Consider the following 15,284-nt stretch of genomic DNA (forward strand, 5'->3'; position numbering starts at 1 on the left):
TTTGATCTTTGAATATGATTTCCAATGGGCCCAGAATAGAGAGAGAAAATTTACAGCTCAGTGTCACAGATAACAAATGATTCTTTTCAAGTTCTCAATACAGCATGGTGACTTGGATTAAGGTGTAAACTGAGCTTTGATTATCAATTTGATTCACTACATGCCAAGCTTCTGAATATTAAATAATCTTGAAGAATGTACTTAGAAATTTAGCTACATATTACAGCTAAGTAGCAACTTTCTTTCGTTTTAAAATGTCTTTATTATTCAGAAGAAATTACTTTTACTTTTTCGAAGTTTTGAAAACACTGAGCGGAAGCCAATGAGCAATGGCTTTATCTGTGACTTAAAGTAAAACATCTATAGAAAAAGGGTTCCTCTGTGACAAGGTTCAATGAGATTCGGAACCAATTGCAATAATATCAGCAGGTTCTTGATTATCATATACTAAATACCAAGGATATTTATATGGAAGAGTATTTTCATACATAACTTGACAAAGATTAGTCATTTCAGTCTGTTTAGTCAACATTGCAGCTTGTGGCAGAGGTTTTCCACGCAACACACCGAAGATATGTTTGATAGGAGTAAAGTTTGGTGCAAATAACTTTCCACGTAAAAGTCCAAAAACATAGCACCGATCACTGTACTGGACTCCAGTGGGTGGTGACCACAAATCACATGTCTTTACGCCGAATGTTCACACACCTTCCTAAGGAGCAAAAAATGTAATGGATAATATTTAAATGATATAAATCGCAGATAGTATAAGTAAATAAAGAGTTGTAATATGAAGAGAAAGACATGATTGAGGTCTCGTCAAGTGAGATTCACGGCATTGATTATGAGTAATGTGCTGGAAGATAAGCATGGTGACTATGATTACGAAATTGTGTCGGAATGACTAGTTTGACTCAAACACTTCTTACTTACTTGTCCCTCGAGATGGCCTTGGAGAACTCCAATCTTGGATCTTAGTTGATGAAGAAGTTGCCGTGAGAGAGTCTTAGTAAGTGATGTGCAAGTTTATCCATGGTGGAGATTACATTAAACACTTTTTTTTTTATTTGATGATGTGGTATCTAAGTCAGTTTACGTACACTTCAACTAATTTTAGGACTCAGAAACTACTGATTAAGTAAGACTTCTGGTAATTATTCTCAGAACAATCGAAGAGTGACTCGAACTCATAACCTTTAAATAATACATCCAAGAATTTTTATTAAATTACTCGGCCACCCAAGAGTTCTTATCATTAAACACTTGATCTTTTACAAACTGGAAGCCAATGCAATAGTTTTATGGGTGAATGGAACATCGAACACAGGATTGGGCAGAAAGGTATGGGATACCATATGTGATTGTGGTGGGGTTTGTAAATTGATCCCAAGCTCATGTAGAATATTTTATCCCAATTCAATTATGCAGCGGAAGCACAAATGGCACCATATTCGCTCATCCTTGTTTATGGCCCAACCCCTACCACAACCACTATCAAACAGATAAGTATAGTGAGAATTATCGCTTACCTAGTACACGTAATAAACCACAAATTCAGGTAAGCACTAAGCACACTCAAATAGACCAGAAATAGAAAACAAAAATGATAGAGTCACGGAGGTTGCGTATCGAATCTATGCACTGAATGACGTGACAACATCCTAACCGTTGATTAATATTAACTGATAATAAATAACGGTCAGAATTTTGTCACGTCATTCGGTGTACAGATTCAGTGCGCAACCTTCGGTAACTGTAGCATTACTCATAGTAAAAAGTATCCGCACCTCCATGATGATTATGCATCAACGTGACAAATCAAATTAGAAACATGCATTCATTCAACATTTTTAATTATTTCATATTACAATGAGGAAAAAAAATGTTAAGGGGCAGAAAAATTATTTTAATATTTATAAGCTTGAAACTTAATTAATTTTAACAATTATTTACCAACACTTTTATTGTCCTAACTAATTATAATCAAGCTAAAAATTAAGTGATTAACTATTAAGCTACAGCAATCCAACCGCACTCTATGAAGCTCTAATTTTTTTATAGCTATAGAAACCAAATATTACATAAAAATGTCGGAGTTGAGTTGTTAGCTGACCTCCTTCCGATATTTAAGTTAATATTTGAGTGACTTGTTTTATGTAGAAAATCGGAGTATAGTGTAATATAATAGAAATTGAGTGCGTTGACCACATGGTTCCCATTCTATTCTCTATATATAGTCGTGGTGTAAAATAAGGAGGGATTTTTAGACTGTATGTTACATTTTTAATGGCTTCAAATTCCAAATGTTGGCTGGTTACAATATGATTGGATGTAGTGTAGCTTTCCATTCTTAATGTCATGGTGACTGAACTTGATAGTTACGAAGGTTGAAGAGTATAAATACATTATGATATATTATAGAGATGGTGAGTAGTAGGGGTCTTTGGTTCTGGGTACCCTGTATTTTTTTAAAAAACGGAATTGAACTGACAGTTCCTTGTAATTTGGAACCAGAACCAAAACCGACTATTCTAGTTCCTAAGTACCCAAGACCAGAACCGACTATTCCAGTTCTAAGTACCCAGAACCGAACTATAACAATGGTTCGGTTCTGGTTCTAGGTACCCTATAAAATTACAATGACCCCCTAAAGTTTTTAAAATGGCAAAAAACTCTTAAAACTTACAAATACTCCCCCACTGGCACTTTATATAAAAATAATTAAAACATTATAAATTCAAAATTCAAAATTAGAAACTCCATTACTTTGTAAAGATATATTCTCAAAAGTCAACCAACTTACTTTAAATGTTATGAAAATAAATATAAATGTACTTACATTACTTTTTCTACGAAAGTTTTTATTAACCCCCCTACTCTTTAATTTTATTTATATTAATCTCAGTTCCCGATTCCTGTTCCAGTTCTAACTATAGGAATCAGAACCAGAATCGCCACAATAAAGATTCTAAAAATTAAACCAGAACCTGTCCGTTGACAGCCGGTTTCGGTAGGAATCGGAACCAAATCCTGAATACCCGTCGGTTCCGGTTCCAACCAGTTTTTTTGAACACCCTGGTGAGCAGTAACATGGGTGCTGGCTATTGGAGGATTGGATCATCATGATTTAAGTCTTGCTTTTGTAGATTATGACCCATGAGATGCTTTGCCTTTTGGGCCTTTATCACATCTTTAGGCCACGCTTTGTCCCATTTTGACCACTCTTTTTGAAATATTCTTGTTGAGCAAAAGTATATAATCTAATTTAATAATCTATTTGTTGATACATGATTTAACACCAATGATTGTATGTGCAAAATACTAAAGCATTATTCAAACTGAAAATGACAAATTCCATATTATTTTCATATTTTACATTCATTTCATCATCAAAAGGATGTGATACTTTATAGAATTACCAGTTACATATTTCAACTTGGTAAAGGATTTGTGAACATATGAATGGTGTATATACAAACTATTTTTTACAATATTTATTCAACTTTTTCCAATAAAATTTTAATTTAAATCACCTAATAAAAATTTGTACATAAACATCGCTAACATGATTCTAGTGAAAAAGAAAAAACAGGATTATGTAACTTGCAATTCAAATCGAGCCAACCAAGTAGAATTCAAGAGGAAACTTTGGGCTTCAACGGCCACTGGAGCCCGACCCGTAACTCTTACCTCTCTTTCCCTTGCTTCTCCATTTCAATCTGCTCTCTCGTCGTCACCGCCGTTTGTCAAATTCGAATCAAGGTACGAGGTTTTTCATTTCCACCGTTGCGATTTTTTATCATCATAACAAGGTTAAAACGCGTGATTGTATATGTATTGGCAAAGTTTTTTTGAGGACAGCATTTTGCTTGATTAAATGTCCATAGAAATTATTTCTCCGTTTGCATAGGTTTTTGTGGTTTAGTATTTGATGCTTTGTGGGTTTCCTATTTTTTACGTGCAAATGTGTTGAAACTCTTATGGGATTGTGGTTCAATTCAATAATTTTATTTGTGAATAGTTTAGGGTTTTGTGGCTTTTAGTATTTGATGCTTTGTGGGTTTCCTATTTTTTACGTGCAAATGTGTTAGAAACTATCTATGGGATTGTGGTTCAATTCAATAATTTTAATTTTGTGAATACTTTCTGGTGATTGCTAGAATTTGAAACTTTTGTGATTTGTGCAAATGGGTTGAAATTCTGAAGAAAGTTTTCTATTATTTTTTCCTGTTTTTTCTATGCTGTTCTTTGTATCAATTTCTGCTCGTGTGTTTTGGAATCTTATCATTATGAGAATCTTCTAGTTTTTATTCAATTGACATGTTTTAATCCACTTGGTGAGTGAGAATACATACTAAAAGATACTGTGTATTCATCTGAATTTGTGTTTTTTTTTCCATTTCTCATGGCGCTGTGAGTTGTTGAACACATTGTTGTATGTGTAATTTAGTTATATTTTAAGTTTCATTTTGTGAGGTGGGTCAATTTGCGCTAATGTTTTCAGAAAGCATAATTTTTTGTTGTACCTAGCTATGGATCAGAGGCTGCACGAACTGCCCGAGAATCCCTTGATGCGTACATGTCCAACCTTCTTGATACGGGGCTTGATCGTCACACCCTCTCAATTCTCATTGCCCTTTGTGACTTGGGTCGAACCCTGAGGCTCTGGCTGCTGTGGTTAAGGAACTCCGACGAGAACCCCTCCCTCATCCACGATGCCTACTGCTCCATCATAGTAACTTAAATGGGTTTGTGGTATTATCTAATAACTTTAAATAGTGAGAAGGAACTATTGTCATGGTTGCAGTCTATCCTGCTTGTACAGTTTCTACAACCCTTGATTTTGTCTGCATCACACGTGTTCTATTCGTTGTGTCTTTGTTAATCTGTGTTATTGTATTTCCTATTTTGAGTTTTGTTTAGTTTTTGGCTATGAATGAAGCTTGGTTTGCTGTTTAATTTTTTATGCAATTTTTGCGGTGTGATGTTGCATCATTTTGGAACTGTCTGGATTAGATGATGAAATATTTTACATCAACTATGAACATTCGTACAGTTGACTGTTAAGAATATAGTACTCATAGTGCACTTGATTTATTGGTAACTGATTCTCCTATAGTCTATGACTAAAAACATGTTTTACAGATATCAATAACTAAACTGTGTTTATGCTAGCATGAGTGAAATCCGAAGAATCATCATAATCACAATACTAAACATTATTTGACTTTGTGTTGAAATTAAAATGTCAATTATGGACTTCTGTTAAATAATAAGTTAACTCATTTAACTGCAGAAAAGCAACCAATGGATCACTTGGAAACCTGTAGAAATAAATTTTTGGGATCACGCGATTTCATTTGTATGAGATCTATACTGCTCTCTTTAGAATGAATTTTAGTCAATAAGCTCTAGCCATTTACTGTTGTAGTATCTGTTGGATGCTCAAATTTCATGGTTTAAGAGCTGGTTGGTGGCGTCTGTGTTGGTATTTAATTCCATCAAGATGAAAGAAGATACTCAAAGCCAGATTAGATGCTTCTAGGTAAGGGAAATCTCCTGGCATATTAATTTCTTCACATTGGAGATCGGATTAGGAGGACTTTTTCTTGTTTCTCTTTTCGCTTGATTTGATTAACTAGGATCAGCAATGTTGCCTATCATAGTCCTCCAATGCGAAAATAATCTAACTTTCCAATAAAGTACAGTCTCTGAAAATTGAAGCCATAATTATTTTAGTGCTGCTTATGTTACTACAAATTGGTGGTCAAAACTTATTGGTGTTTAGTAAACATGGAATCAGGTTATTCTAGATCCCAGGAATCTTGAGTACTTGCCTTGTGTGTGCATAGATTTGGGCATAGACATATATAGTCCGAGCTTCTTGATTGTTGTGGAATCATTACTGGAAGCTGAAGAAGCTGCTTTAACAATAATGTGTAATAAGAGTATTTCTGTCTCATTTCTTTCCATGTATTAGTCTATCTTTTACAGAAGGATAAACATTTAGAAATATAAAATTTTCAGATGCTTTCTCTAAATTATGATTTGGATGATAGAGATTTTCTCCAAGAATGATGGTCTGATTGTGATTTAGCTGCTCTGATATGTTGGACTGAGTTATGCTGTTAATCCTGTAGTCAAAACTATTGCTCTCTGCTTGACCCTTTTTGAGTGGTATTTTCTTTGGTATCCAGCCTTTGTTAAACTATTGATATATATTATATATATATATATGATGCAAAATAACAACATGTAAATCGAAGGAGTGGCAATTTTTATCTGTGGTGCCGCAAAGATGTCATTCTAGTGAGTGTAGCACAAAGCTAGAAGAATGGACTGCCACTTATGGACCCTGAGTTGCTTCACCAAAGAATCCCAGCTTATGAATCATACAACTATTTATTGGGTTATATGTTTCATGTTAAGATTACAATAGGGGTATATGTTTCATGTTAAGATACAATCTTCAAAATAAACTCGAGATTTAGAATTTAGGGTTTAGGGCTTAGCAGTGTGCCTTATTCAAACAATATGGGGCTACAACCTCTTGTGCATGGGGGATATACTCTTAGTTCAAACATAGAATTAGTTGATATCATGCATTAACACAACCCATAAAGATCTTATATGGTGGGCGATAACTGTTCTCTAGAAAGCATATTTGCCATGTTACTAGTTCTGCAAACTACGATATTTCAATTTATGGTGCGGGACTAACATATTAGGTAAAAATTATGTTACTATTCATTTAAATATCTCATTTTTTTTGCCAATATGAAACTGTTTATTTATAAAATTAATGAAACTTAGGACAATTTTTGTGGTTTTATATTAAGCATATATTATGCTTATTTATGACAAACCAATTTAAATTGTTACAATAACCAACTTTCATAATGTGTCTTCCAAATTGTTATATATAGTTTCAATAATTATATGTATTTTGATTATACTCTTGAGTTTTTCAAGTTGAAAAACCTTATACCAAATCTACTTATTTGGACTTATATATCTTTAGTTGATTACTCCAGTTTTTAAGATGTCTTCGTCTGTGCTCTATGGTGGTGTTTTCTACTTTATAAAAGTATTGAAAATAAGATTAATTTAATTATGAGTATTCAGAACATAAAAACACGTTTATGAATTCTTTTTCTTTCAAATAAGCGTGCAACATTCGCTCTGTTTATAATTTTTTCAATTAAAAAATGAAATTTGTAAACTAACGACATTTGCACAAATTACAAGTTGATAAAATGAAAATAGGAGAATGAGACGGAAATGAAACCGGTTGTAGGGTTACAAAATTTTGACACTGAGGAGGGGTTCGGGGATTGTTTAATTTTAATACATTAGGGTACGTTTGGATCATATAATATTTTATTATAGAAAGATATTATATTAATAGAAAGATACATCACATTAAAGATTACTAAAATGTTTAGGAATTGTGTTGGTGATTTGAATAAATTGGTTAATATGTTATATTTATTGTTTGGTTGGGAGAAAATAGGTGAGTATGTTATATAGATTACTGAATGTCCTCCTTTTAAATATTATATAATATTATTTTTTGAACTATTCTTTAACCCCCTATATTTGAAATTTTGCTAAAATACCCCAGTAATATAAAACTTTAATTATAACAAAATAACCCCCATCACCCCAAGTCACTGTTAGTAGCCAGCTACCATCGTGGTAGTCGATAGAATGGCGCACGACTGGTCGTATATGATCGAACATGCACCGACAAAGTCATTTCTGACTATGGATCACAGATCGTGCGGCGTTTCACGGCCAAAGATGTGATTGTGAAACAGCCATAGAAAGACCTGAGTAGCGCAGACCAGCCAAATCTGTTGGTCGTACGCCATCAGACAAATAAAGCCGGTAGTGGTCTTGGGTGACTAGGGATATTTTGTTAACTTTTGAACTTTTTATGGCTGGGCTGTTTAGCTAAATTCTCAAATGTATGGGGGCTAGAATGGTATTTGATAGACATTTGAGGGCATTGTGTCCGAAATAGTATTTAATTAAAGATAAAATAAGTATAAAAATCAGATTACCTAGTAACCTTTTAATAACACTTAGAGGGAAGGTACATATTATCCCCTATTACCAACAGTAACACTATTTGTAATAAATACATGTAATATTTATTACTTATAAACCAATAATGGAATATTACAAAAAAAATGAAGATTAATCCTATATCTATATGACCCCGATCAAACACACTCAAGGATTTCAAAAATTATTGAAAACATCCGATAAGGGGTTTTATCATTCACCTCTTATGGGATTGTTTAATGTTAGCACACTTATTTTTTGAAACTATCAATGTTTATATGTGATTTTGACAAATGACTTGCAGTGTAAAGTGCTAAGGCATTCTTAGAAATTACATGTGGATAATTAAATTAGATATAAAGATTGAATAATAAATGAGAGATATGATTTTTAAAGTGGTTCAGATGCTAAAGTGAATCATATGTCCCTGTTCTTTATATATGAGAGATTACAAAGACCGCGTATAGCGAACAGCAAACAGATGTACAATAATGAGTATTCAGAGAGAATATCAAGTCTGTCTTTTCGTAGGTAACTTGCTCAAAAAATAAAAAAATATAACAGAATGAGGTTCAGTATCAGAATCTTGAACATGAGAGGGGGTCCTTATTATAGTAGAGGAATTCAAGGTGATCCTTATAAATCTGCAAGTGAGTAGGTACCGTGCAAGTCCTTTCTTGCCTCCCATTGACAAATAATTAAGAAATATCCTCAAATTATCAGGGCTTAGACATGTGGCTATCCTCCCTTACTTATAGACGAAACCGATCTACTAAGTTGATGACAACCATATTCGTCTGTCATAGAGCATTGTGGCGTCCTGGATGGTGCAAAGTCTTCTAAATCGATCGGTGCTTTCTGAACTAGGCTAACGTCACTCTGATTTTTAGGCATAAAAATCGAAAACCTTACAAACAGGAGAATTTTAATAATTAAGAGGGTTTAAATAATACATAAAGGTTTTAAAAAGTTCGAGAAAACCTAATAGTTCATATAAAACAATGTCATACACATAACAGTAGATAATAAAAAAATATATTTTAATAAAAATAATATTAATTAATAATAAAAATAAAACCCAGACTAACCATTGAAAATCAACCCCAGGAGAGGCCTAACCCAAGGTGGCTGGTTGGAGCCACATGTAATGAGGGCTTGGTGTGTAGGTCTGAGAACGGTTTTCTCATCCAAACCCGCCTTTTGTTCCATTCAAACTCAATCAAAAATCAAACCGTCCGCTGCTCTCTGTCTCTTGTTAACATCCAACGCTAAATCCACTTTTATATAAACAGACGCTCGCTCGTCACAGCCAAAACCCCACCATTCATGGAACTTAAACAAGACCTCCAAGATCAAGACCCGATTGCCTCTCATGACTCTCGACCAATGGCAAGACCACGACCAAGACCCCGACCCCGACCAACTCTCCCAATCCCCAACGAATCTTATATGCTCGGCTTCGTTATCGCCAACATGTCGGCCTCCAGCACTACTCTGGCACTATCAGCGGCCGCGAAATGGTGGGTCGGTTCGCCAACCCTTGAACCCTTAGACTCAAACGCTATCAAAGTCCTCAATACGGAACCTTCAAGTGGGTCACATTGAACGCTGTGGCTTCTGTTCTATCTCCGCTGATGATGCTCGAATGATTCATGTTGAAGGTATGTTCCTAATTCTCGTGGTGGTGGTAGTAGGTATAAAATTCCTTGTCAAGTTCATATTTTACTAGATTGGAGATGTTTGATGTTGTTAAGGATGAGATTATCGTGGTGGGTTGCAGTTAATTTGTGATAATGATGTGTCTTTCGGGTTGTCGGAGGCGGCGGTGGTGAAGGAGAAGATGGAAGTGAAGGTGTATAAGGGTGTGGATGGAGTATTCAAGTTGGTTGATAAGAATGTGAAGAAGAAGGCCAAAATGGTGGCTATGGATCCGCCAAAGGAGGTTATAAGCGTCGAGCTTTTTGCACCAGAAGGAGGGTTGGGGTGGATGGTTCATAGGGAGAATTCTGAGGACTTACCGCCTTTTGGGAGAGAAAGATGGAAGATTTTTAAAGATTGACTAATTATGCACTGATATCGGCCTGAGCCTTTACGCGGTGGTATTCTTGCCGATGATATGGGGTTGGGTAAGACTCTCATTTGCTTTCTTTGATTGCTTTTGATAAATGTACTGGTGTGTTAGTTGTTCAGGAGATGCTATAGTTTAGATGTAACTGAAGTTGAGGAAATTGGTGAGAAGGTGAGGGCTATGTGCTTCAAGTGCTAAGAAACGTAAGAGGGGTAGGTGAGTAAAAGGGTACTGGAAGGGGGAAAAAGTGAATAAATGGAGAATAACTCTATTGTGGTGATGCTAAAGGAAAGTCTGTGAGTTTTTTGATAAGTCTTCAGAGTTTCAGGTAAAAGATGACATTTGTTGTGTGCCCTCTTCGGTGTTTTCGACTCGGAAACACAGCTAGAAGAGCACACTATCCCTGGGAAGCTGAAGACTATATGTACTATGGGGATAGAACTAAAGACATGAGGAGCTAAAGAGTATGATGTAGGTGTGACAACTATTTAGTACTCTGGCTACTGAAAATTCTTGGTTGGATTCCTGTGAAGAAGATTGAGTGGTGGCGAGTTATTTGGATGAGGCACTGATTAAGAATGCAATGCTCAAAAAGCCAGGCAGTCACTAATTTGAATGCTAAGAGGAGGTGGGCCGTTACTGGTACACCTATCCAGAATGGCTCACTGATTTGTTCTCATAATGGCTTTTCTACGGTTTCAGCCATTTACTATTAAGAGCTATTGGCAAAGATTAGTACAACGTCCTCTCAAACAGGGTAGTAAGGAGGGGCTCTCACGTCTGCAGGTAATGTTCCATCATTCATTGTGTTCTTCGGTGTAGTTACAAATTGATTCTGGGTTGTGAATCATGCTTCTACGGTTTGAACTTTTGTATACTTGGTTTATGTTCCATCAAGCTGAGCTGTTTTTTATTTTGATGATAATTTCCCTTCTGCATTGTTATTGACAATTTGATTACAGATGATTGTGTTGTCTATGAACCTCCTATAACGGTCTTCCACAAGCTCATCTCCAATACCTAGCTTTCTCAAACCCCGTTATGCTCTCTTCCCCATGCTTCTAAACCACTATCTGTTACCACAAAGTATTCTGTCTTCCCCATAATAATATAACCATTTGCCATAAAAGCCATATTTAAAATAGTAAGTTTTCTAATAATCAAACCCACCCTCTCAGTTGTGAACAAACATACATACAATCTATAGAGTGATATTTGAATTCGTATCTGTTTCACCTCACAACAAATTGCACTGTGTATGCGTACCTTTTCCTCTAAGATGCTAAATAGATAAAATGGAGTGATATATGGGATTACTAGATAAAACACTATGGTTCCCTGTTAGATAAATAAATTGGTATATTCTGAAGTGTTGTAAAATATATTGTTTAGAGCTATGCAATTCTTCCCCACCTTTGCCATCTAACATTATCTGAGGGGTATAGAGAATTTTTCTTTTACCATCCTAAAGGCTATGGTCTGGAGAAACTTTTTGCACTCTCTCTCGATGGATATATTACAGCGATGGATTATTTACAGCCATGTCTTTGTTTCATGGTTTCTGATTATCTCATTGAATCTTTCCTCAACCGTCATATTTAAACATTTTTGGAGGTTTGATTACAGTTTAGTACATTTTAGGAATTAATTTCAGGCGGTTATCACATTTAATTTTCTTTTCTTTATTGCCCTTTTTCTACAACTGATTGAATTTTACCGTCTAGCATGTACTTCTTAGCCTTTGTGTTTATTTTCCCTTGTTTATAAATGACAACATATTATTCTTTCAGGTTAATGTCAACCATTTCTTAAGGGAAACAAAAGACAAGGGTTTGATGGATTGCCACCGAAAAATGTAGAAACTTGTTATGTTGAACTTTCTGGGGAAGAACGTGAATTGTATGATGAGATGGAAAGAATGGCCAAGGTGTTGTCCCGGAGTATATAAGTGATGGTAGTCTAATGCGCAACTATTCAACTGTTCTTAGTATAGTTTACGACTTCGTCAGATCTGTACAAACTTGGCTTTGTGCCACTAGACTGAGATCAATACTCCTCCAACAACATCGAAGGTATTAGAGAATTATTCAAGCTTAATGCCCTTTTTCTTAATGGTTTGCATAGCTCACCTTTCAGTTCATCAATTTTACCCGGAAGACAGTCTCTTCTGCAACTTTTAATTTGCCATTTAAAAACTAATTTAGTCAGGTACTATGAGGTTTCATCTAGTTTCTGTCTAAATATGAGCAATTTATCCTATTCTATACTTAGCCTTTTTTTTTACGTTTTGAATTGCTTGAGATTGTTTTAGCCATCTTTTTTTGTTTTGTTTATAGGTCAAAATTTGGTGGTATATTGATATATTTTGTTCGTATATATACCTTGGTTCCCATTAAGAGGCGATGGCAGCAACTGCAGCAGTGCCATCTTAGAACTTTAAGAGTAAGCTTGTGCTAATACAGGCTAGATGAGCACATGACAAAAGCATTATTGGTCAATGTAGGCAGCAAATTTTGCGTAGTACTGCCAATCAATGGTTGTAGTAGTTATCTACCGCATTATTTCTTTGTAATGTGTAGACTCCTTGGGGTTTTTACTGGAAAAGTTGTCATGTGTGGACAGCTTTGCAAATTATCTTTGGTACCATATTCGCAGGGCATATGACGTGTGTACTTCAACCTGAATTTGATTTCAAGCAGAGTTCAATAACCCAGACTTGCTGAAAAAGCTGGTTGCAGTGCTACAAGATGGTGAAGATTTGTGACTTCCAATTGCATCTCTCCCTGCTGACATTGTAATTACATGTTGTGCTCACATCTTTTGCCGATCTGCATCCTAAAAACCATACAGACACAAAACCCTGCTGCCCCCTTGTCGCATCCTTTATCACAATCTGACCTGTTCTCTTCACCCCCAGAATCATATGACACTGACAATACTGAAACTCTTCTTCTAGAAATTCACCTTCAAAAGGTCCACTCTATTAAGTACTCCTTGCACTAAGGAACCAAAACACTTCATAAAGTCGGTTGATTTTCACAATTCCGTAAAATGTTGATATTGCTTGAAGAGCCATTAAAAGCAGCTGGTTCAAGTTCTACGCCTAGATGGTCAATGAATGCAAGAAGGAGAGTGAAGTAATCGAAGGGTTAGAGTTCCAGAAACAGGTGGACAACTGTTTTGCTGGCGAGTCTTAAGGCTTCAGGTGGGGTATCAACCTTGCAGCGCTTCTCGAGTCTTCTTGTTGGAGCCATGGTGGAAACAGCAGTTGAGGAACAGGCTATGGACAGGGTACACCGTATTGGTCAAAAGGAGAACGTGAAGATTGTGAGGCTGTTGCTCGAAACAGTATTGAAGAGAGGATACTGGAGTTGCAGGAAAGGAAGAAGAAACTGGCAAGGGAAGCTTTTAGAAGAAAGAGAAAGGACAAAAGGAGGTCAGCGTAGATGATCTACGATTCTATGTCGTGTAAGTCAGTCATGCCATTGTGATGCATGTGATGCTTCATGTTACAGTTGCGATATCCATGGAACTTTCTTTCTCTTTTGGGGTACATAACAGACATCCAATATGCGGTATAGTGCATAGTATATCTGGTTAAGGTTTCTGAGATTGACAACAATTTCAACAACTTGTGGTTGTAAGAGAAGGGTTATATCCACAATTTTGTAAAGACAGCTAAGATGGGGAATGGAAGAATATTTTGCAGGATTTATTGGGTTTAACAGGCCATTCTTAGAACTTATCAATCAGATGTTAGTGTGAGGAAATTGGGCGTTTTGAGGTCTCATGAAGATACCTGTAACCTATTGTCTCGGCATCGTGCCTTTACTTCCTAGCTGTTTTCACTTCATGACTCTTGCTTAAAGAAATGCCTTGTATTTTTTACCCTTGGTAACATACACGAAAATAAATAATTCTAAAATTAAATATTATTTCCTCGATAGATTAAAAACATTACCCTAACATAATAATATTGATGGATTAATACAGTATACGATACATAAATATTGTACCATGAGTAGGGAATAAATAAAAATTGGCTCCCTGTTGCCTTAAAATGGCAACTGAATCCAAATATGATACCAAAACTAAATTTTATTCAGTTAGAGGAGCTAATGAAATTAACTCTGAATTCCAAGTTCCAACATATCATAATGTTATGTAAAATGGATGAGTGAGTCCCATTTTTAGGGGGTGAGCGATCGGATACCCCATTTTCTGGGAGAACCAGAACTAGAACCGGAATCGGAACGGAACCGCACGTGTAGGTTTTCAATTCAAGGAACCGAAATCTAAATGCAAGTTCGGTTCCTTTCCAGGGTACCCTATAAAAAATTATTACCCCCTTAGTTTTAAAAATGACAAAAATACTTAAAAGTTTACAAATACACCCTAACAAATATACTATTTGGTTAGGTTTAATATAATGTAATATTATAATTAATTAATGTAATCATTTAATTAAGTATGTAATATGTTTATAATAGAATGTATAATTATTAAGTAATTAACCATAAATTTACAATTAATGTTTATAATTAAGAAATTATAATCATGTACGGTAAATTGATGATTTTATGAGCTTCAGGGACAGATTTGGTTGTTAAAAAGGACTGGAACAGAGTTGCACAGATTGTAGTGATGATTATCCATGACTCAATTCTCATCATGTTTTATTAGTCTGTAAGTGAAACTGCAGTTACTTAGGCAAATTTATAAAAGCCTGTGGTACCTAATCCTTATTTAAATACAAGGACTAGCACTAGGTTTTGCAGAAACTAAGAATGGAATTATAGCGTTGACTTGCAGCCAACCTTTTCTTCAAGATATTTTACAGTAAAAAAACACATAATATTGCTAATATATGATTTCTGCAGTTACTTAGGCAAATTTATAGAAGCCTGTGGTACCTAATCCTCATTTAAATGCAAGGACTAGCACCAGGTTTTGCGGAAACTAAGAATGGAATTATAGCGTTGACTTGAAGCCAACCTTTTCTTCAAGATATTTTACAGAAAAAAACACATAATATTATTAATATATGATTTCGGGTGCCTGTCCTATTCCTATCATTTTCAAATACACGTACATTTTTCTATTCTAAAAAGTACTTTTATCTTTTATTCAACTTTTTTAAACTCAT

General features: G+C 35.2%; 1 pseudogene; it reads left to right on the forward strand.

The window, feature by feature from the left end:
- Positions 1–9,396: 9,396 nt before the first annotated feature.
- LOC116146581 lies at positions 9,397–12,177 on the forward strand (annotated as a pseudogene).
- The last annotated feature ends 3,107 nt before the right edge of the window (positions 12,178–15,284 follow it).

Source organism: Pistacia vera, unplaced genomic scaffold, assembly GCF_008641045.1.
Source record: "Pistacia vera cultivar Batoury unplaced genomic scaffold, PisVer_v2 Contig479, whole genome shotgun sequence".
In the NCBI taxonomy this organism is placed as follows: domain Eukaryota; kingdom Viridiplantae; phylum Streptophyta; class Magnoliopsida; order Sapindales; family Anacardiaceae; genus Pistacia; species Pistacia vera.